The following is a 22,463-nucleotide window of genomic DNA, read 5'->3' as shown; positions in this document are numbered from 1 at the left end:
TGTTTTAGCATTTTTAGAAAGGCAGGGTTTATAGAAAAGTATGCTTTAAGTTGAGGAAGTCCTGTCTCTCATGCTTTATCCAATCTCTGACATATGCATATTTTCACAGAGTTTGCTGAATGGTATAATTAAACAGAAGAAGATAACTCTATTGTTAATTAGTTCTCCTAAAAGGAGCACATGTACAAAATATACAAATAATTAATAAATGGACAGATGGGTCTTATTATTTAAGTCAGTAATAAACTATTTTTGTCCTCAAAGGATTTAATTTAATAAAGTATTTTATAAAAGATTCCTCTTAAGACCTTGGTAATATCTTCCTCAATATAGGGGGATTTTTTTTCCCCTCTGCATGTAATAACGTGACCTTTCTTTTTCTTAGAATAGATTTTTGATGTGCTAGGAACATAGAACTATAAATACTGGTGTTATTTTTTTCTTTTCAAATAACTCAAATTTTAGAATGATTAAAGAGCCAGTTTTACTCATGCATTATACAGATATTTCTTGCAGTAAGTTGCAAAAAGAACAATTTAATGATATTTGAGGTTACTTATGCTAATAAGATAATCCACTTTCAGATGAGTTAAAAAAATTACCAAAAAGAACATGTATGACTTTAGTATAATGGTAACATAGTATAGACTTAGAGCTCATTAATCATCTGATGTATAAAATAACTTCAGTTATGACTATGATTCATTTTCTTCCATTTTCCTCCCAACTCATACACTCCCATGCTTATATTTCTTAGTATAGCTGTTTCTTCAACTCTTGATTACATCTGCATTTATTCCTATGTTTTTGTCTGACTATGTGCTTAACATTTCTCAAATGTATTTTCATTAAACATACAATGGAAATGTCACTTTGGGGAAAATAGACATGTATCTTCTGTATTTCAATGACTTTTCCCCAAATCTTAAAAACTTTATGTTGTTTCTTTTGCATAGCATAGGAAACAGTTACATAAGGAAATAGAGACATAAGAGCATTAATTTTGACTCTATTGTAATACAATTGAACCAGCCTTTCATGATCAATGATTGGTGTTTTCTAAAGCATACATTTAAGTTAGAAATAAGTCCAAGATATGCACTTAAAAGTCTCTAAAAACATGTTATTACTTTGCAGTAGACAGTAAACTTCTTTTAAGAAGATTGGATGGTTTGGATTCCAAATTAAAGTAATTTTCATGATGAAACTAAACAATGCAGAAGATGCAGTTTATATCTGTAAACCAAATAGTTTGCTTTTTAAATTTTTAGTTATTTGTAGATTTGGTCAGATGAATGTGCTGTTCTGGTTTTGAAAACCCAAGTTGTGAAGTACAGGCTAATGACAGAAGATTTAGGAAACATGAAATTCTAACTCTGGTATTGTTTTTAAAAAATATCTGAAGGAAAGTAAATACCCAATATGATGTCACTAATCAGAATATTTCATACCTAATATGGATGGAATTGGCATGATTATCTTGTCTTTTTAACCTTGGGCAGAACTTCAGTTACTCCATCTTTGACATATGGGAATCTGTCCTACTTTTGTGATGGAGAGCAATCTTCCTACACCCTTGATCGGTACAATAGTATTACTGCTTTGTAGCCCAGATATTGGAAAATCCATTGTCATAATCAACTCATATAATTTTTATGCAGTATGCCCCCCAGTAGATATTTAAAAATCCTGTAGTGATCCACATGAATCTTTAGTTCATTATCAATGCGTCCCAAGGTTTTTTTTTTTTTTAATTCACTCATCATATATAATAGGTATTAGCAAGAAATGAAAAACATTCAGAGTTGGAATACACACAGTAGGTGTACTCCAACAACTTCTACATTTTAAGTCCTTCACTAGAATGTTCACCTATATTATCTTATTTCAGTTTTCTATTTTCATTCTCAGTATTATGTTTTGCAGATGTATAAATTCTTTCAATTGCTTTAGCTTCTTTAAAAATTTTCAATTTCTTTATTCATTACTTAAACTTGGAGCCACCACTCCAGATTTCCAAATTCTCCTTGCATTAGGAATCCTCAAAGTGAACACGAGCTCCATTGTTTGGTGATATAAAAATGTAGAGTAAAAACATATCATATACAGCAATATGTTGAGGAAATGTTCAGTAGGAAGATTACTACCAGAATTCTCAGAAAAGCTTATTGCATATTCACTAACTCCAAATCTGAGACAACTTCTGAGACACAATGTCATCCCAACTATCTTTGTGGCCTACCTATTATGGACTGGCACTTGCCACACAGTCTCTGTAACTTTTTCAAACACATCTCCTATGCTAGTGTTCTAACCTTATTAATCCATTCTCCTGCTACTGGTGCTCTTAAATACATCTGGAGCCTACTATGCACCATCCACAATGGCTCTCTTGTTGAAGAACAAATGTGCTATTAAGAATCAACCTCTGTAATTATATGCTTACATACAGAAATAGCATGCATTTATTTAGCAGGTATTATGACAAATGTTCAGGTTCTTCCTTTTCCCTAATTTAGTTTTAACTATTTCTTGAAAGTCTTCTTCATTTTAACAAATATTTGGGAAGCATTTACTTTTATGGCTAATAATTTAATGTAAAAGTACTAAAGGCCATATTTTATACTCTAGAGAGAAAAAATATTATTCAGTCATAAAGAAGAATTCAAGTTTGTGCTTTGTAAGGAATGAATGGAGGTGGTTATCTTAATACTAACCAATGCAAGCCTGATTCAGAAGGCCAAAGGCAAAGACAAACATCTTTGTGAATATACACATGATTTTATGCATCTATGTACACATATAGATGTATAGATATACATTTATTTGTGTGTATGATTACTTTGCAATCACAGGAATCATTGAGGAAATTAGCAGGATGGGGAATATGAGACTCTTAGAGGATTAGAAATACTGAAATTCATTGCATCTAGGAATAAAGATGGACAGATGAAGCTCATTGAAAGCTGGGTACAGAAATGAGGGAAGCAAGAGTAGGCAAGGGGAGGTAATCTGATTGAAGTACTGTATGTGCATGTTTGAGATACCAAAATGAAGCTGCTTTGGACAACTAACATGCACATTAATAAAATGAATATTAAGAAGGTGAAATGTGTCCTGTCTTGGATGTTGTAGGAGCAGGAACCTGAACAATGAAGATAAAAAAGAGTGTGAATATAGTCCAAACATTGTTTTGAAAGTGTGAAAATAGAACAATGAGGATCACTAAGTTTGGTTTGAGAAGAGAGGAGAGGGGATAAAGAGAAAAACAGAAGGAAGAATTTGATTAAAGTATGTTGCATTTATATATGGACATGTCAAAATGAAACCCCATAACTAACTCATGCTAATAAAAAATGGAAAAAAGACATACTTAACAAGATAATATTGGATAACTGGAAAAGAATAAAAACAAATAATAAATATGGTTTATGCTTACCATTTTAGCATATTTAGTTAGAGCAAAAAATATAATGTAGTTCTAGTTTGTTAGCTAAATCTAATGAATCTTTGTTGGTTATTATTTTGAAATTTTTTTGTATTATACAATTTTGAGAGCTGTCCATATTTTTACATGTTTACCTATTGAAGAAAAATATTTATTCAAAGCATCTTATGCCCCAGGCCATATTAGAAGGAAATTAGAAGGAACTCAGCCCTCAAAGAGCTCATATCCTAGCTCTGGAAGACAAACTTGTGTATTAATAATTAATCAGTTAAGTGTGAATAATACTATTAAAGTGTGATACTCAGTATGTCATATCACTAAAGAATAAGACAATGTGTTTGAGAAGGTGTAGAGAAGAGATGTCACTTGAGTTTGGTATTGAAAAATGAATGAGTCTCCAGGAGAAAGGACAGAAAGGACATCTTTCTAGCCCCAAACAACAATATTAAACAAACAAAGGAAATGGAAAGACTTGGAAAACATTATACTAAGTGAAGTAAGCCAGACCTGAAGAAACATAGGCTTCATGGTTTGCCTCATTTGTAATAATGAGAATGCGCCTATAAATCTACAAGTAAACCCCTGGGATATTAAGAGACAAATCATTACACCTGGACACCATTAATTACACAGTAGTCTAAGCATCCGCACAGTGAGAACAAAGAAGGATATTCTTAGGAGAGGATTGCAAGGGCTTAATAGCTATGTGCATATATATGGTTATATAAAATAATGCCTATGAAAATGAACTCCAAGAAATTGAATGTTTTTGTTTCTTCTTTCCTTCTGTCTTTGGTTAATTCTGTTCTGTTTCTGTTTCTGACTTCTGTAGCCTTTGTCTTGTATATAAGTTTATCTCATTTGGGAAGGGGAAGGGGAAGTACAGAAAAGGTGAGACGAATGGTGAACCAACTCAGCAGTGAAACCCACTAGACACTATGTTGGTAATGAACTATATAACTTGGAGGGTGGGGAGGGTGGAAGGAAGCTGGGAAGGGTAAATCTGGGAGAGATTGAAGGAGGGGGTGCATTGTTCAAAAGGAAGGAAATGTACTCATTACCTGACTTAGGTAACTGTAATCCCTCTGTACATCACATTTATAATAAAAATTTAAAAATCTAAAAAACAAAGAAACAAAAATACTCTCATTTATTCAGTACTAACACTGTATTTAGTACTGTTTTAAGTGAATTTACTGATTTAATCTGAAAGCAAACCCCATAAGTTATGTTCTAAAGAATGAGTGTTTCTTGTTAAAATATTTAAGATCAAAAGTCTTTCAGATGGTTTTATTTTCAATTTTGCAACATTTGCATAATACAATGAGATATCTTGAGGTTGAACCCAAGGCAACACATGAGACTCTTCTGTCTTTCACATTCATCTTATATATATCCTTTGAAATTAATCCAACATTTCAAAGTTACTTTGTATATGAAACAAAGTTTCACAGTGTGACATTTTCTTCTTAAGATACCATATTAGTGCTCAAAAAGTTTCAGATTTTGGAGCACTTCGTATTTTTTTAAATTTTGAATTAGGAAGGCTTAGCCTGTATTATTATTTCCATTTTATTGGCCAGGGAATGAAGGCTATGTCATAATAATGAAGGCTAGAGAAAAATTACAGATCCTCTGTTTGGGTTGGGATTACACTGTGAGCCTGGGTAAAGTAAGTCTGGTTCTCTGGAATTGATGTAAAGCTGTACGTTGGATAAATAGAAAGTAAAGCTGTGGTGGTTGATTGGCGTTACACCACGTAGTGCCATATCTTAGCTATGGTAAATAATGCTGCAATAAACATGGTTGTGCTGGTAGCTTTGGTATGACTTTGTTTGTGATCATTTGGGTAAATGCCCAAAAGTGGAATTGCTGGGTCAGAGGGGAGCTCTATGTGGAGTCTTTTGAGGAACCTCCATACTGCTTTAAAAGTAGTTGAACAAGTTTACACTCCCACCAACAATGTAGTAGGGTTCCCTTCTGTCCACATTCCCTCCAGTATTTGTTGTTATTAGAGTTCTTGATTATAGCCATTCTTACTGGGGTGAGGTGTTACCTCAATGTTGTCTTGATTTGCATTTCTTTTATAGCTAGAGAAGTTGAGTATTTCTTCATGTGTCTATTTGGCCATTCTTATTTCAGAGAAGTATCTCTTTACGTCTTTAGCCCACTTATTAATTGGGCAGTTGTTTCCTTGAGGATTTGATGTTGGGAGATTTAATTTTTTGATTTCTAAGTATATTTTAGATATGAGACTATTGTCCATTGTATGGCTAGTGAAGATCTCCCAGTCCATGGGCTTTCTATTGATCTTGCTAGCTATGTCCTTTGCCTTGCAGAAGCTCTGCAGTTTCATGCAATCCCATTTGTCCAACCTTTCTTTAATTTGTTGTGTTTCTGGGTCTCTACTAAGAAAATTTCAGCCTGTGCCAAAGAGCCCTAGAGTTTCTTCTATTCCTTCCTGTAATGTTTTCAGAGAGTCTGCTTTTATTTTGAAGTCTTTGATCTGTTTGGAGTTGATTCTGTTGCAGGGTGATATATACAGATCTAGCTTTAGTTTTCTACAAGTGTTTAACCAATTTTGCCAGCACCATTTACTGAAAAGGCTGTCTTTCTTCCATTCTATTTCTTTTGCTTGAGAAGAGGGTTTTGTGTAGGTTTTCTATATAGGTTTTATTTGGAGAGGTAATTTCAAGGCTCTTTGAAGAATGGATTAGGGAATGATGTGATTGGGCATTTGACAGATAATGACTTATAATTACATTGTAGATCCTATAACATTGAAAACTGTACTTGAATACTTGGCATCCCTTTATCACCTACAACAGATGCTCGGCACAGTGGTAGCTTGCACACTACCACCACATGCATCGCACGATCATAGTGGAAATTGCTTGGAAAGATGGGTGCATCTATGAAAACACTATTAACTCAGTCCCTATTTACCAAAAGTGTCTTGAGTTGTGTTTTAAGCACAGAATAATAATTATCTTATTATTTGAATCAAATAACAGTGGAAATCTGTGCCTTCTATCCTGAGTGTATTACTTTAATCAGAGCGAGTATTTTTATCAGTAAGTCCAGAAATAGTGTTTAACTAGCCTTTTGCTGTTCTCAGGCCTTCCATTTATTGGACTTTTAAAAAAAGATCCTTATTGTAAAAAAGGCTTTGTAAAGTAATGGTGTAAACTCTCAGGACAAATGCTTGTAGGTGAACTGGGAAGCTTTCCTGCTGTCTGACTTAAAGTTTTAGCATTCTTTGCATAATCCCATTTGCTCTCTGTTCCCATTTCTTCCTCTTTTACTATCTCCCAGTTTTGCTTGAATTTAACAGTGTTCCCTTCTTTTTACAACACTGTCAAGTCTTAGCCACATTATTCTTGGGGCATTGAAATGATTCTTAGACACAGATCTGAAAGGCTAAGCATGGTTTATAAGCTCTACATTGTCTGGCCTTGCGCTAACTCTGACCTCATCTCCTGTGCTGTAGCCTTGTAAGCCTTCTGGTCTCCAGTAAACCAAATCTTCCACCTTTGTTCTTGTTTTCTTCTGCTTAGAATATTAGTACCATAGATGCCATTCAGGCTTCCATTTAGGCTTTAGCTCAAGTATCAGTCTAGAGAGATCTTGAGTAGCCTACCCCAGTTAAAAACAAGACTGACACCCTTCCATGCTCTAGTTTTTTACTCTGCTTTATTTTTTTAATTGGCACTCCTCATTACCTGAATAAACATTATAGACATGCTTTCTCATTATATTAGTTTATTCCTCCCATTCATTGTGTGTGCCCTTGCTAAACTGGATTGGGTCTTGTTTTCTTTTTCCCAGGAACTCACAAAAAAGGCTGATACCTGAGACATATTTGTCTAACAAAGTTAAAGAAAGCATGAATATTGTTCCTTTCCTGCTCATTAGTCACAGATCATGCTTCCTTTAGCCTAATATGAAAGAGGAGTAAAGGAAGCTTAGTTCATAATACTTGTTCAGAAAGCATCTTTTTTCTATCCATTTCTTAATAGTTCCTCTCTTTACATCAGCCAGCTACTCTAACATGCTTCCTATTTTGTGTTCTATGATGTTGGAAATGCAGGGTTCATTACTGTATCTCACTAGAGGCTAAGCATTTTACACAGTATCCTATTTAATTAAGCCACCATATTCAAATCATAACCTCTAACCTGTAGTGCTGTAAAGTCAATATTCGTCTATAGCACTGAACATTTATTTCTTTTGTTATTCTTCATGCAACAGACTGTGCGGCTGGTGCTTCAGCTCAGGAGAGCTCTACATATCTCTCATTAACTGAGTGGAAAGAGATGCAATCTATTTGTTACTTAGCTTCAAAATGTTTGCATATTCTATATTAGAATGTTTAATTATCAAAGTATTGCACTGATGCAATATTTATAATACTAACATTAGCAGTAGCTATAACAAGTTGAGCTCTTTATTGGATTTCTACAGGGAACATGGAAGTAAGAGTTCACAACTTACTGAGCAAGAAAAGCACAAATTAAACAATCTTTGCTTTCTATGCTTTACCAGGCATAGAACTTTTTGCTTAGTTCTATCTGTATTTCTCTGAACAGAAATGTTCAAGATCTCTGTCATTCATATAATCTTATTTGACACAGGTATGTTTGAATACCAGTGTGTGAATTTAAATAAGATGCTTTTATTATACCTTAAGTATTTTCTATCTGAGAAACACTAGGGATGGCTGTATCTCAGGGATGTCTGATTCTGGGTTTGAACAAGTCAATACAAATAACTATGGGCTTGAGCAGTTTTGGGAGATTTGCATACAGATTTCATAGTGTGTGTGTGTGTGTGTGAAAATACCGTACAGAGGGGTTACAATTAATGAGTACATTTCATATCAAGCATTGTTGCGTCCTCCTTTGTTTCCCATTCCACCCCTTCCCATCCCCCTTCTCCCCCCCAGAGGTACCATGTTTTCCCTTATTTGCAATAACTAATATATGTCTGAGACAAGCAGAAACAGTCAGATAAGTTGATGTTAGGTGAAATGAACCCCAATAAGGACTCAAATGTTTTTTCTTTCTTGCTATTATTTCTAACATATTTATAAGATATTTCTTTGTTGCTTTGTATGTCCCTCCCCCATAGTATAACCCTTGTTTTCACTGTATTTCATGTTGGTATAATGATTCCATAACTTCTGAGTACTTACAAACCAATTTAAGAGATTGATGAATGGAGAGAAGAGTGATATGTAGCTGTGCTTGACAAAGTTATTGACATTTCTAGGTAATTTATACCATATAAATCATGTGCATCTAATATGGCAGCTGGATACATGAGGAAGATGAAAGTATCTATGGGTCAAAAAGAGGCCATTGGTAGCAAAAAATTAAAATAAACAGTTAAATGGTTCAATGAGTGTTTTTATGTACATGTTTATGTTATACTACATGTTTATGTTATGTTTATAACATTAATATTGTGAAACACAATATGTTTCCTCATCACTCCACATATGAGATCATTTGTACATTTTCTTTTAGTAGAGGAGAGAAGATAGAGAACAAAGGCTGATAAACATTTGGTATGCACTGATACCCGTTCTGTTAGCAAATTCTCATATCCAATTTCCGAGTTTAGTTTTCAGCAAATTTATTCAGCAATTTATTCAGTTATGAATAAATGTGTGGCCCTGTGCTTTAAAAGTGAACTTCTAGTTCGAAGCATCTACAATAGGTTGTTACTTGATACATTGTTGGGTTTTGGTACTTGAAGTGGTTTCTAAGAGCATGTGTGTGTTAAGCTTTTCTTCAAGAGGGATGAGAGTTATTTTTCTAGAACTATAAAACTTCTGTCATTGTAATCAATATTTTATAATCTTATACCACACTTGGATTCTATCATTGTCTAATTTTGATGGTACTGTGATTTTAAGTTTTACTATGAATCTTTCTTGTATGCTACTTTATCTAGAGTCTAGGAAACTAGACTACTGGTTGTCAAATGTTTTCTCTGGATTTACTGCTGAAATTTTAGATTAACCTATTAGTTGTCTTAAACTATAATTTCTTCATTTATAATATTCATACAAGAGACTTGTGTTTAAATATTTGCAAATGTCACTTTAGTTAAAACACCCACTTATCTAACTGGATACCATGTATGTCTTGAGACAAAGTATTAAAGTATGTAGGTCTTTGTTTCATGTATGATAGCTATGCATAAATATTGCTATCTAACTGAATCTAAACATATATAAATACACACATTATTGTCAGGCTTAATTGTTAAAACAGAAGTTAATTTTTGTTTTTGAAAAGCAAGTCTGCTTTGGAATGGGCCTATTTGTAAGACTCAAAGCACACATGGGTTTGTAATGAAATAAATTCACAATGCCCACACTTAAAACATGTACTATACTATAAAAACAAAATGTGATTCATTTATTATCATCTAACAATAAAATCCTAATGAACCAAGGTAATCTATGCTAAAATGCAATAATTTTCAGGAGACCCAGTAGGAACTCAGTGTCTTAGAAGAAATGTCTAATTTTCTAGTGGTGTTTGGATATCATCAATATATTTCAAGAAGCCATTTAAAAAGCCAGTGTCAGTCACTGTGTAGAAGAGATTAAAAGGAACCATTATGAAATCATTCCATCCTCTTGCACCAATAAGCTTGAAAGTCAAGAAGAAAAAAAAAACCCAAACAAACGTAAGAGTTGCTTCATCTATTTCAGGATCCTGCATATAAAAGCCAATATAAGATTCAGTGAACAAATGCCTGGGAAGAATTCCAGTGCCATCTAAAACTCATTTATCTCAAGATGTCTCCTAGCTTTCTTTTCCAGAATTAACAAGCTCAGACTGTGGGGGATCCCAGAGTGCTTCCATGCCTCACTGAGCTGATTATCTCAGCTGTTTATACAGGAAACCTTATCAAAACTGTTTATACTCTCTACAGAAAGATCAGGGAAGACAGAACAACAACAACAAAACCCCAAGGTATCAGTCTCTCTCTTGGTGTCTTCACTGTCCAGTACTATCAATGAAGATTTTTTTCCAATGAATTCCATATATACATTTTTATTTCATAGGGGGTAACATCGGCTTCTGACTTAACCTATGAGACTCCTTAACTCGGTTTAAGCTCACCTATAAAACACAGTTGTGTCCCTAACATGCTCATGTTTAGCAAAACAACATGGAAACTTGAGGGATGGGGGATGGGGTGGGGAAAAAGCAAGTGGTCTGGTTTAAAGAGCAGTGAATTTGAATTCTTTTTTCAAGTATCTTATTTATTTTTTGTATTTATGTGGCACCAAGGAATTGAACCCAGGGCCTCATGCATGCTAGGCAAGCACTCTACCAAGCCACATTCCTTACATGTGAGTTTGAATTCCAACTGTACCTTTTACTCCTCCCTGGGTTTGGAAAAAACATCCAATATCCCCAGGTTCCTTTTTCTGCATCTGCAAAATTACAAAAGTAAACATGCTGTGTTTTACCTCACGTTCACGAAGATTAATTGAAGTAATATAAGTAAACTGTTTAGTATAATCCCTGGCCAATGTGATGAAATTATTAAACACTTTACTCATGTATCCAGAGCTCATAATTTCTTATAACAACTTACATAACATATCATATTAATTACTTTAATATTTTATGCTATAGCTTACTTGAATAGGTTTTTATTGAATAACTGCAATATAACTTCAATGGCTATTTTCTGACTACTTGGATTTTAATTTTATGGGAGATTACTTTATCTTGAACTTCATGTTAAGTGTCTTTATTCCAATAAAATATTTTTACAATTTTAAAAAGTCATTGTGCTATGGGATATAATCATACTCATTCTTCAGAAATAACTGGCCATAAAATAATATTTCTAGTTTAAAAGAGTAAAATACTCTTTGAATGTGGTACTTTTCTCTATTAATGGAATCAGATAACTATGAAATATTTTAAATTTATACTAAGGCAATACATTTCAACTAACTTTTTTCTTTAAATAAGTTTTTTATTGAAAAAATACTGTACATAGGGGTTACAATCACATAAGCAAGTTAATGAGTACATTTCTTATCAAGCATTGTTGCCTCCTTCTCTGTTTTTCCCCTACCATCCCTTCCCTCCCATCTCCACAAGTACATCCCCCCCCCCCAACCCCCGCCTACCCTGCCTAAATTGTAAAGTTTGTTTTTCAACATACCGTCTTGTACAGCTCATTGTTGCAATGGGTCTACCTGTCTCCCTACTTAAACAATTTGTTTTTTCCCTTCCGCTCCCCAAATCATACCAACATCAAATACAATGAAAACAGGGGTTATACCACGGGGGAGGGACATACAGAGCAACAAAAAAATCATGTGGGCCGGGCGCTGGTGGCTCACGCCTGTAATCCTAGCTACTCAGGAGGCTGAGATCTGAGGAAATCCGTTCAAAGCCAGCCTGGGCAGGAAAGACTGTGAAACTCCTATCTCCAATAAACCACCAGAAAACCGGAAGTGGCGTTGTAGCTCAAGTGGTAGAGCGCTCTCCTTGAGCTGAAGAGCTGAGGGACAGCACTCAGGCCCAGAGTTTAAGCCCCACGACTGACAAAAAAAAAAAAAAAATCACGTGATACCTTATAAATAAGTTAGAAACAATAGCAAGAAAGAAAAAACCACTTGTGTCCTGATCTTGGGGTTCATTTCACTTAACATTATCTTATCTGACCTTTTCTGCTTGTCTCAGATATATATTAGTTATTGCAAATAAGGGAAACCATGGGACCTCTGTTTCCATTTCCTAACAAATGGGGTAGTGTCATTCTTTCTGATGGAGGCATAGACTTCCATTGTGTATATATACCACATTTTCTTGATCCATTTATCTACTGAGGGGCATCTGGGTTGGTTCCATATCTTAGCTATGGTAAACAGTGCTGCAATGAATATAGTTGTGCTGGTAGCTTTAGTATGGTCTTGTTTGTGATCATTTGGGTAAATGCCCAAAAGTGGGATTGCTGGGTCATAGGGGAGCTCTGTGTCGAGTCTTTTGAGGAACTTCCATACTACTTTCCAAAGTGGTTGAACAAGTTTATACTCCCACCAACAATGTAGTAGGGTTCCCTTCTGTCCACATTCTCTCCAGCATTGATTGTTATTGGAGTTCTTGATTATAGCCATTGGAACTGGGGTTGTTTTGATTTGCATTTCTTTTATGGCTATAGAGGTTGAGCATTTCTTCATGTGTCTATTGGCCATTCTTATTTCCTCTACAGAGAAGTTTCTCTGTAAGTCTTTAGCCCATTTATTTATTGGGCAGTTTTTTCTTTGAGGATTTGTTGTTAGGAGATTTAATTTTTTGAGTTCCAAGTATATTTTAGATATGAGACCCTTGTCCATTGTATGGCTAGTGAAGATCTCCCAATCTGTGGGCTTTCTACTGATCTTGATAGCTATGTCCTTTGCCATGCAGAAGCTCTGCAGTTTCATGCAATCCCATTTGTCCAACCTTACTTTGATTTGTTCTGTTTCTGGGTCTCTATTAAGAACATTTCATCCTGTGCCATGGAGACCTAGGGTTTCTTCTATTCCTTCCTTTAAAGTTTGCAGGGTGTTTGCTTTGACTCCGAGGTCTTTGATCCACTTGGAGTTGATTCTGGTGCAGGATGATATAGAAAGATTTAGCTTTAGTTTTCTACAAGTGATTAACCAATTTAGCCAGCACCATTTACTGAAGAGGTTGTCTTCCTTTCATTCTATTTTTTTTAGCTCCTTTATCGAAGATTAGATGGCTCTAGGTCTGGGGTTCATTTCTGGGTTTTCAATCCTATTCCACTGGTCCTGAGGTCTGTTCTTGTGCCAGTACCAAGCTGTTTTGTTTACTATGGCTTTGTAATAGAGTTTGAAATTTGCTATTGATATTCCTTCAGCATTGTTCTTTCTGTTAAGGATCATTTTTGCTATTCAGGGACTTTTATTGTTCCATATGAATTTTTGGATTGCCTCTTCTATTTCCTTAAGGAATGAGGTTGGAATATTGATAGGTATTACATTGAATTTGTAGATAGCCTTGGGAAGTATTGCCATTTTCAGGATGTTGATCCTTCTAATCCAGGAGCATGAGAGGTTTTTATACTTCCTAAGTTCTGTTTTGATTTCCTTTTTCAGGTTTTTAAAGTTTTCATCATAGAGGTCCTTCACTTCTTTGGTTAAGTTAATTCCTAGGTATTTTATTTTTTGTGGGGCTATTACAAATGGAGTTGCTTTCCTAATTTCAGCCACACTTTTCTCGTTGTTGGCATACAGAAAAGTCATTGATTTTTGAGGGTTAATTTTATACCCTGCTACTTTGCAAAAGTTTTGAATCAGCTTGAGTAATTTGGGAATGGAGTCCGTGGGATTCTTTAAATACAAGATCATGTCATCTGCAAAGAGGGAGAGTTTTACTTCATCTTTCCCTATTTGGATCCCCTTTATGTTTGCGTCTTGTCTTATTGCTGTAGCTAATACTAAATTGAAGAGAAGTGGAGAGAGTGTACATCCTTGTCTCATTCCTGAGTTTAGAGGAAATGGCTTTAATTTTTCACCATTAAATATAATGCTGGCTGTAGGTTTGTCATATACAGCCTTTATTGTATTGAGGAATGTTCCATGGATTCTTAGTTTTTCCAGAGCCTTCATCATAAAGGGGTGGTAGATCTTTTAAAATGCTTTTTCTGTATCTATTGAGATAAACATGTGGTTCTTATCCTTGCTCTTGTTGATGTGATGAATTATATTAATTGATTTGCATATATTGAACTGGCTTTGCATCCCTGAAATGGATCCTGTTTGATCGTGATGTATGATTTTTTAGATGAATTGTTGAAATCGATTGGCCAAAATTTTGTTGAGAAGTTTTGCATCGATGTTCACCAAAGAAATGGTTCTATAGTTCTCTTTAGTCTCTGCCTGGTTTTGGGATGAGTGTTATGATGGCTTCATAGAAAGAGTTCAGTAGTGAACTTTCTCCTTCAATTTCATTGAAGAGTTGAAAGAGTATTGGTGTGAGTTCTGTGTTGAAGTCCTTGTAGAATTCTGCTGTAATTCCATCTGGTTCTGGGCTTTTCTTAGATGGAAGGTCTCTTATTGCTGTTTCTATTTCAATGCTTGAGATGGGCCTGTTAAGTTGGTTTAAATTATCTTGGATTAGTTTTGGCATGCCGATATTTGCTAGGAAATCGTCCATTTCTTCCAGGTTCTCAAATTTATTAGCATAAAGGTTTGAGAAGTATTTCCTTATAATGTTCTGGATCTTGGTTGTTTCTGTGGTGATGTTTCCATTCTCATCTCTGAGATTGTTTATTTAGGTGTGTTCTCTTCTTTTTCTGATAAGATTTGCTAAGGGTCTGTCATTTTGTTAAATTTTGAGGAATCAACTCTTTGTTTTGTTGATTCTTTCTATGGTTTTTTTGGATTCTAATTCATTTAATTTTAATTATTTCTTTCCCTCTACTGGATTGGGGTTTAGCTTGCTACTCTTGTTCAAGGAGTTCAGATGTCTCATTAAATTGTTGGTTTCAGATTTCTTCAATTTGTTGAAGTAGGAACTCAAAGCTATAAACTTGCCTCTGAGTACTGCTTTTGCTGTGTCCCAAAGGGGCTGGTAATTTGTGTATTCATTTTTGTTGAATATCATGAACATTTGAATTTCCTTTCTAATCTCTTCCATGACCCACTGGTGATTCAACAGTGTGTTGTTCAGTCTCCATGTGTTACAGGGCTTTCTTTGGTAGCTTTTGGTTTTGAATTCAATTTTATTTCCTTGTGGTCTGAGAGAATGCAGGGCATAATTTCAATGTTTCTGAATTTGGACAAGTTTGCTTTGTGACCTAAAATGTGGTCTATTTTGGAAAATGTTCCATGTGCTGCTGACAAAAATGTGTATTCTGATGCTGCTGGGTGAAATATTCGGTAGATGTTTGTTAGATCTAGTTGATCTATGTAGTTGTTTAGATCTGTGGTTTCTCTGTTGAGTTTTTGCTGAGTTAATCTATCAAGTGGGGATAGTGGTGTGTTAAAATCCCCAACAATTAATATCTTTGGATCTGTGTGAGATTTGAGGGAAAGTAGTTTTTCTTGGATAAATTTGGGTGCTCCATTGTTTGGCAAATTGATATTTAGAATTGTAATATCCCCCTGGAGGAGAGATCCCCTAATTAGTATGTAGCGACCTTCTTTTTTTTTGGGGGGGGGGTCTGGTTGTGGAGCCTGAACTCTGGGCCTGGGCACTGTCCCTCAGCTCTTCAGCTCAAGGTTAGCACTCTACCACTTGAGCCACAGCGCCACTTCCGGCTTTTTTCTTTTTACTTATGTGGTGCTGAGGAATCTAACCCAGGGCCTCAGGCATGCAATGCAAGCGCTCTACCACTGAGCCACCTTCCCAGCCCCTGTAGTAACCTTCTTTAGCTCTCCTCACTAATTTTAATTTGAAATCTATTTTATCTGATATTAGGATTGCAACTCCCGCCTTTTTATGGGGGCCATTTGCTTGGTAGACTTTATTCCAGCTTTTTACTTTCAGAATAGAAAGATCTTGCTTTTTAATACAACTAAACAGTCTGTTGCTTAATTGGAGAGTTTAGTCCATTAATGTTGAGAGTTAGGACTGAGAGGTGTTTGGTAGTTCCTGCCATGTTATTCACCCTCTTGGGGGCTGCGACATGAGTTCTTCCTATGGTTCTTGGATTCTCAGTTTGGGTACTGTTTCTTGGCCTTTATTATGCTCTTGTTGGTTTTTATGTGTAGAACATCTTTAAGTATCTTTTTGTAGGGCTGGTTTGGTGGAGATATATTGTTTCAGTTTTTCTTTACTATGGAAGGTTATTATTTGGCCTTCCATTATGAAGGAGAGTTTAGCGGGGTATATTGTTCTTAGTTGATAGTTGTTTGTCTTTAGTGGGTGGCATACATCATTCCAGACTCTTCTTGCTTTAATTGTCTCTGCTGAGAAATCTGAGGTGATTCTAATTGGTTTTCCTTTATAGGTGATTGATCTTTTCTCATTGACAGCTTTAAGGATCTTTTCCTTGGTCTGAATTGATCCTGTATGGATTCTGATGTGACGGTGGGATGTCCTGTTCTGGTCTGGTCTATTTGGGGTTCTAAAAGCTTCTTGTATCTGAATAGGCCTATCTTTTTGCATGTTTGGGAAGTTCTCTGCTAGGATCCTGTTAAATGAAGTTTCTAGATCATTAGCTTTTGTTTCTAGGTGCTCCTCTACACCCATTATCCTCAGATTAGGCCTTCTGATGGTGTCTTCCAAATGTTGACTAGATCTATCATATTTCTTGGATTTGTCTTGGATAGTTGTATGTTCTTTCTCATAATATCTAGGCTGTCTTCAGTACCTGAGATTCGATCTTCTGTATGGTCTAACCTACTGTCAAGACTTTCTACTTCGTTTATTATTTCCTTTCCTCCTATTTGGTCTGCATTGATGGCTTCAAATTCTTCGTTGGAGCTTTGTTTTAGATCTTGTATGAATTTCTTTAATTCCTTAATTTGGTGTTCAGTGTTTACTGTCAAATCACTTAGTTGATTAGTTATGGTTTCCTTGGACTCCCTTTCATTCTGACAAGCTTCATTTCAGCATTCCCTTTGTGGTCTCTCTCTATTCCTTCAGCAGTCTGTTTATGGATTCCATGAATCCTCTATTGATCTTTGTCTAGTCTCATCCTGCTCACACAATTCCTGTATTACTCTTTGATTAACTTCTTCATGCTCATGCAATTCCTGTCTTTCTGTTTGACTGTTCTCAGCCTGCTCACACAATTCCTCTGTTTCTCTTTGACTGTTCTCATCCTGCTCATGCAAATCCTGTATTACTCTTTATTCTTATCCTGGTCACATAATCCCTGGTCACAAAATCAAAGATAATCTTTGATTATCTTTCTCACGCTCATGAGATTCCTGCAGTAATTTTTGGTTAGCCTCAATATGCTTGTGAAGTTCCTGTGTTAATCTTTGGTTTGCTCCCTATCATGCTCGCACTGAGTCCTTTGCAGGTTTTCAATCTTTTTATTCACCATGTTCACTAGTAGTGTTTGTAGAGCTTTTTGGGAACTCTCCTCTGGATTATTCATTAACTGTTCTGTCACCTGATTATTCTGAGTGGGAGCTGAGATACCTGGACTTGTAATTTTTCTTTTGTTTCTCTGGCTTGTTCTGCCCATTTGGTATGTAAGTAACCCCAATTTTGTGCTAGAACAAAATATTAAGGCAAGCATCAACCAGGGTACTGTAGTTGCACAGTCAAAATGGCTGCAGATACAATCTAGTTCAAGAGATATAATCAAACAACTATGGATTAATGGGCTAAGAACATTCAAGAGGATTTCAGCAAACCAGAAATTATTAGGTTTATGGAGAATTGTGGGAAAAAATAGGATTAGACGGATATGGAGAAGTAAAAGGAGAGTGAATTTAACTAAGTTCTAATTCTCAGAGAGGGAAATGGATGGGACAGAATGATAGGAGAGAGAAAAAAAACAAGAAAAAAATGGAAAAGCAAAAATTTAAATTTAGAAAATGAAACACTTAAAAATTGTGTAAGTATAAAGAACTGATATTGAGAAAATAAAAGGATAGGATGAGAGTTGGGGAAAGATAAGAATGAAAAATGAAAAACAAAAATTCTTAAAATTGAAATACTTGAAAGTTATATAGGTATAAAGAAATAATACTACTATTAAAGAAGTTAAGCCTAAGAGGTTGTGAATTGAGAAATAAGTTTCTGGATTATGTATGTACACAATGGGTGATAAGGTCTAATAATCAACAATGGGTATATATCTGGGGATGAGCAGAACAGCAATTAAGTCACTCAAAAAAAAAAAAAAAGAGATAAGAAAAAAGAAAAAGAAAAAAAGACCAAAAGGCCAAAAGATTAAAAAAAAAGCACACACACTCCTAAAATAAAAATTATTAATAAAAAAAGAAAAAATAATAATAGAAAACAATTAAAAATTTTAAAAAAGGTAGAAAAAAGGGTTCATAGATTTTTTTTTTTGGGGTGGGGAAGAAGATCTTGTATCTCCCCTGTGCCTGTAACCAGTCTCTTGGTGAAATATCTGGTCTGCTTGTGGTGTTGGGTTTTCCTGTGGCTTGATTGGTTTCTTATGTCAGTTTGTTTGAGCAGGCAAACAGCTCTGCCTTACCCAGAACTTTGTGATCCTCCTCCCAGGCTAGTTCAGCAGGAGGGAGATCTGCTTTGAAGATCACAAAAAGGGAGATTGGCTGTTTCCTCTAGTTTGGAGATGCCTTGATGAGGCTAGGTTTTGGGTAGGGTTGAGGGCTTTCAGCAAACAGTAGCTTTTCCCTGAGAGGCTACCTCCTGAGACACTCACAGAGCCAAGCCTGGAGCCATTCTCAGGGTTTATGTTTACTGAGTTTCAATTGTTTGGCTAGGCTGCTGTGAGGAGGGGCAGCCTCTTGCTGTGTTTACCAGTGAAGAAAGTTACTCCTCCGTGGGCAGCGCTTTCTTTGCTAGGCAGGGTAACTTTCCCCTGTTTGGAGCTGAGCCTGGCAGGTCAGGCCAGGTTCCTGTGACCTGCTAATGGCTCCAATTATGTCCTTCCAAGGCCTGGGTTGGAGCTAGGTGCTCCGCCCGGCCTTTGTCAGCATCAAAGATGGAGATCTTCTCTGGTGGTGGGGGAGGACCTGCCTTCCCACCAGGGCTCCCTCAGAAGAAGGATGTCAGGTTTCTACTCATGCTGTACTCTTGGTTCCTGGGCTGTCCCTGGTCTGTGATCAGCAGGATGAAGATTTATGCTCCTTGTCAGTTCTTGCTGGTAGTGACTAGAATCCACTTGCATGCCGCATCTGGCACCTTTGTACCGGCCTTTTTTCTGTTGGTATGGCAGCTGTAGCTACCACTGCTGTGGTTACCAGCAAGTGCTCAGATCTGTCTCCTTGACCAAGCTGCCTGGATTTTCCCTCTCTGGCTAAACTCTCTGTACTATGATGGCACACTTGGTGTGATTCTCTAGCTTAGGACTGTTCACTGGAACACTAAAACTGCTTTCTGTGTGAGAGCTTGTTTAGCCTCCAGCTTCTCCTCTACCATCTTTCTCCAATCCCTTCAACTAACTTTTTAAGAGGAGTTATTTTCAAAGTCTTAGAATATCTCTCAGGATGTTTTCTCTAGTTAGTAACCTTCCTCATGACCTGACTGCAAAACAAAGTATAAAAGAGCCTTGAATTCTGAGTCAAAGACCTAGATATATAGCCTGGTGCTGCTTCTCAAAAAACTTTTTTGCTGGGTGCTGGTGGCTCACACTTGTAATTCTAGCTGCTCAGGAAGCTGAGATCTAAGGATTGCAGTTCTAAGCCAGCCTGGGCAGAAAAGTCCCCTGTGAGACACTTATCTCCAATTAACCACTCAAAAACCAGAAGTAGCACTGTGACTCAAGTGTTAGAGTGCTAGCCTTGAGCACAAAGAGGCTCAGGGATAGCACCCAGACCCTGAGTTCAAGCCTCACAACCGACCCAAAACAAAAAATACAAAAATCAAATAAACAAAAACAACAACCCAAACTGTTACTAATTGGTTGATTATTAGGGGGAAGAGAGTAATTTAATTTTTAGGAGCCTCAACTTTCTAGTTGGCAAAGTAGATATTATTTCCCTAATTACATATGATATTTGGAAATATTAATCAGTATTGTTGAAAATGGGAACAGAAAGGTAAGTTTACTGGACAGAAAACTTACAAATATATAAAAAGCAATGCTCTTGACTTCAGTGATGCAGGTTTATTTGGTTGTTTAAGAAGAGTAGCTTGTCCATTAGCATTATTAACAATCTTAAACATTTACTTCTCATTTTTTTCATGAGAAAGGAGGGAGGTCCAGTTAGGTTAGAGACTGAGTAAGTAAAGATTAGGAATAAATGGTGCCTTTGGATCTTATCTTCCTGCATGGTCATTTTCATGCTTCCTGTGGAAAGATAATAACAAGCTCATATGACTAATATATAGTGTAGTGAATGTTGTATTTAACCTTTATCTGGATGACTTTACAGCATTTAAATCAAATTACTCTCTATTTCTTGGTTATTTCCAAGAGTACTTCTGGATTAAAGCAAAATTAAAGGTTATTACTGCTTTTTTTCGACAACGGCCTCCTTCTCACATTATCTTTGGTCAACTTGATTCTGTCTCCTGGCAATTTAAAGGTAGGTAAAGGTTAAAACAAATATTTCCAAATTTCTCTTTAAATGAACTGGTGTATCATTGGAAAATGGCTGCTAAAATAAGCTCAAATCTTCTAACAGTGAGAAGGGAGAATGATGGAAGAGGTGACATTGATCAGGACGCACTGTACTAATAACTTGACATGTTGAGCTGAAACCTCTTCATACTACTGTTTAAAAATTATAAAACATTAAAACAAAACAAAACACTAAAATTCTTTGGAGCTTCATAGCATATCTTCCAGTTTCTGTTTAAATTGGTGAAGGTAGAATTTTTGGGAAATTGTGGATTAAACAGCTGCATTATCTGAACGCAGCTTTGCAGCTCCTACTATTTTGGAGGAGCTGTCTTCTTAAACACAGTACTTTCCTGGGATTCAAGGGATTTGAGCTTTATGTCTTGTCAAACCCCCAAAGTCTAGGAAGTACAAAGCTTTTTTGTTTGTCATTTGGGACAAATAATTACCTGCTTTTACAGCTCTACCTTATGCCTTATGATAGGAATATGATAAAGTATGATAGGAAGAGAGTCATGTAGTGTTCTGCAAAGTCATTTGATAGAAACATTCACAAGAAAAGGAAAGATTTCTCATGTACATCAATTTTTAAAATATATCTTAGTGTTAAATACATTAATTAAATTTATATTTCATATGAATCTTAAAGATTGCCCCACCTAGTGTTTGATATTCTGTAAATTTGTATATTTATGTCCTTGATTTCTTCTAGCATTCTTGCACTATTTCTTTTGCACATTGCATGATGCCTAGCAAGAAGCTGTTGAACTAAGGTTCTTAATTATTTTGTAAGATATCTGTACTTTTGTTCCATTTAGGACACTTAATTTTGGTTCTTATTTTGCCACTGGGATATTGTCAGTCAAGAGGGGGTCTAATAATATAACAAGTGAAATTATACATTAGAAGGGAACCCACACACATTATCTGTTGAACAATTAGGATATTTCTAAAATGCGAACAGATGTATAATAGAAATTAGCAGAATGAAAAACAACCAAATTTTAAAAATATATTTGATGTAGACATAGTGAATTTATATATACTTTTGTAGTTTTATGCTAGTTAATATCACTTCATTCCAGGGCTTTCAGGTTTAAAAAAATTCATTGTTATTGAGATCTAAAACTTACCATTGTTTTCTTTTTTGTAAGAAGAATGAGCAAACGTCAAGAGTCATATCATCATGTTTTTCCCTAGGTCCAAATACTGATTTTGAACTTCTTTGCCAGCTATTTTTGGCCAAGATTTTGCCAGTGGGTAACTTTTAAAGGTTGTTTAGATTTCAGTGAAAAGTAACCTCTTGCAGAGTTGATGTCCTAAACATTTTCTGAGTTTGCAGTAGCATGCATTTGATATAGTCATTGGTTTGAATTGGGATCTTCATTTTTAACATGTTCTCAAATTCTCTGAGCATTTAATGTTTCCATCTGGTCCTCGTAAAGGATTTTACATTTGCAATGCTGCTCAGGCTCCTGGTCAGAGTGCATCATTATCATTCCAGCCATGGCTCCTGTTTCATAGGGCAGAGACTTTGCAAACTTTGGATTTGTTTTGTTTTGTGTGGGTTTTTATTTTTGCTTTTCTTTTGCCTCTTTCTTAATCCTAGGACTAAAACTTAATTTAAATGGTACTTTCTCTCCAAAATAATCATATTGTGTGCACATGACAATAGGCTTGCTCCCCACTTGTTTCTGTGATGTTGAAAACTGCTACCATAGATGTCACCCTCCTGAGCCCAGTCCCAGGAAACTTAGCAGTGGTCATAGTTTCTCTTCACTTA

The 22,463-nt window shown here is 35.7% G+C and overlaps 1 protein-coding gene across 1 annotated transcript in view; it reads left to right on the top strand.

Annotated features, from left to right (window-relative positions):
- Positions 1-22,463, top strand: part of Pde4b (phosphodiesterase 4B) — a 354,760-nt gene that overhangs the window by 1,744 nt on the left and 330,553 nt on the right. The window lies entirely within an intron of this gene.

The sequence above is a fragment of the Dipodomys spectabilis genome, unplaced genomic scaffold, assembly GCF_019054845.1.
Source record: "Dipodomys spectabilis isolate Male_0828 unplaced genomic scaffold, ASM1905484v1 ptg000002l, whole genome shotgun sequence".
Lineage (NCBI taxonomy): Eukaryota > Metazoa > Chordata > Mammalia > Rodentia > Heteromyidae > Dipodomys > Dipodomys spectabilis.
The sequence above is the reverse complement of the archived record's forward strand: the minus strand, read 5'-3'. Positions and strand labels throughout refer to the sequence as shown.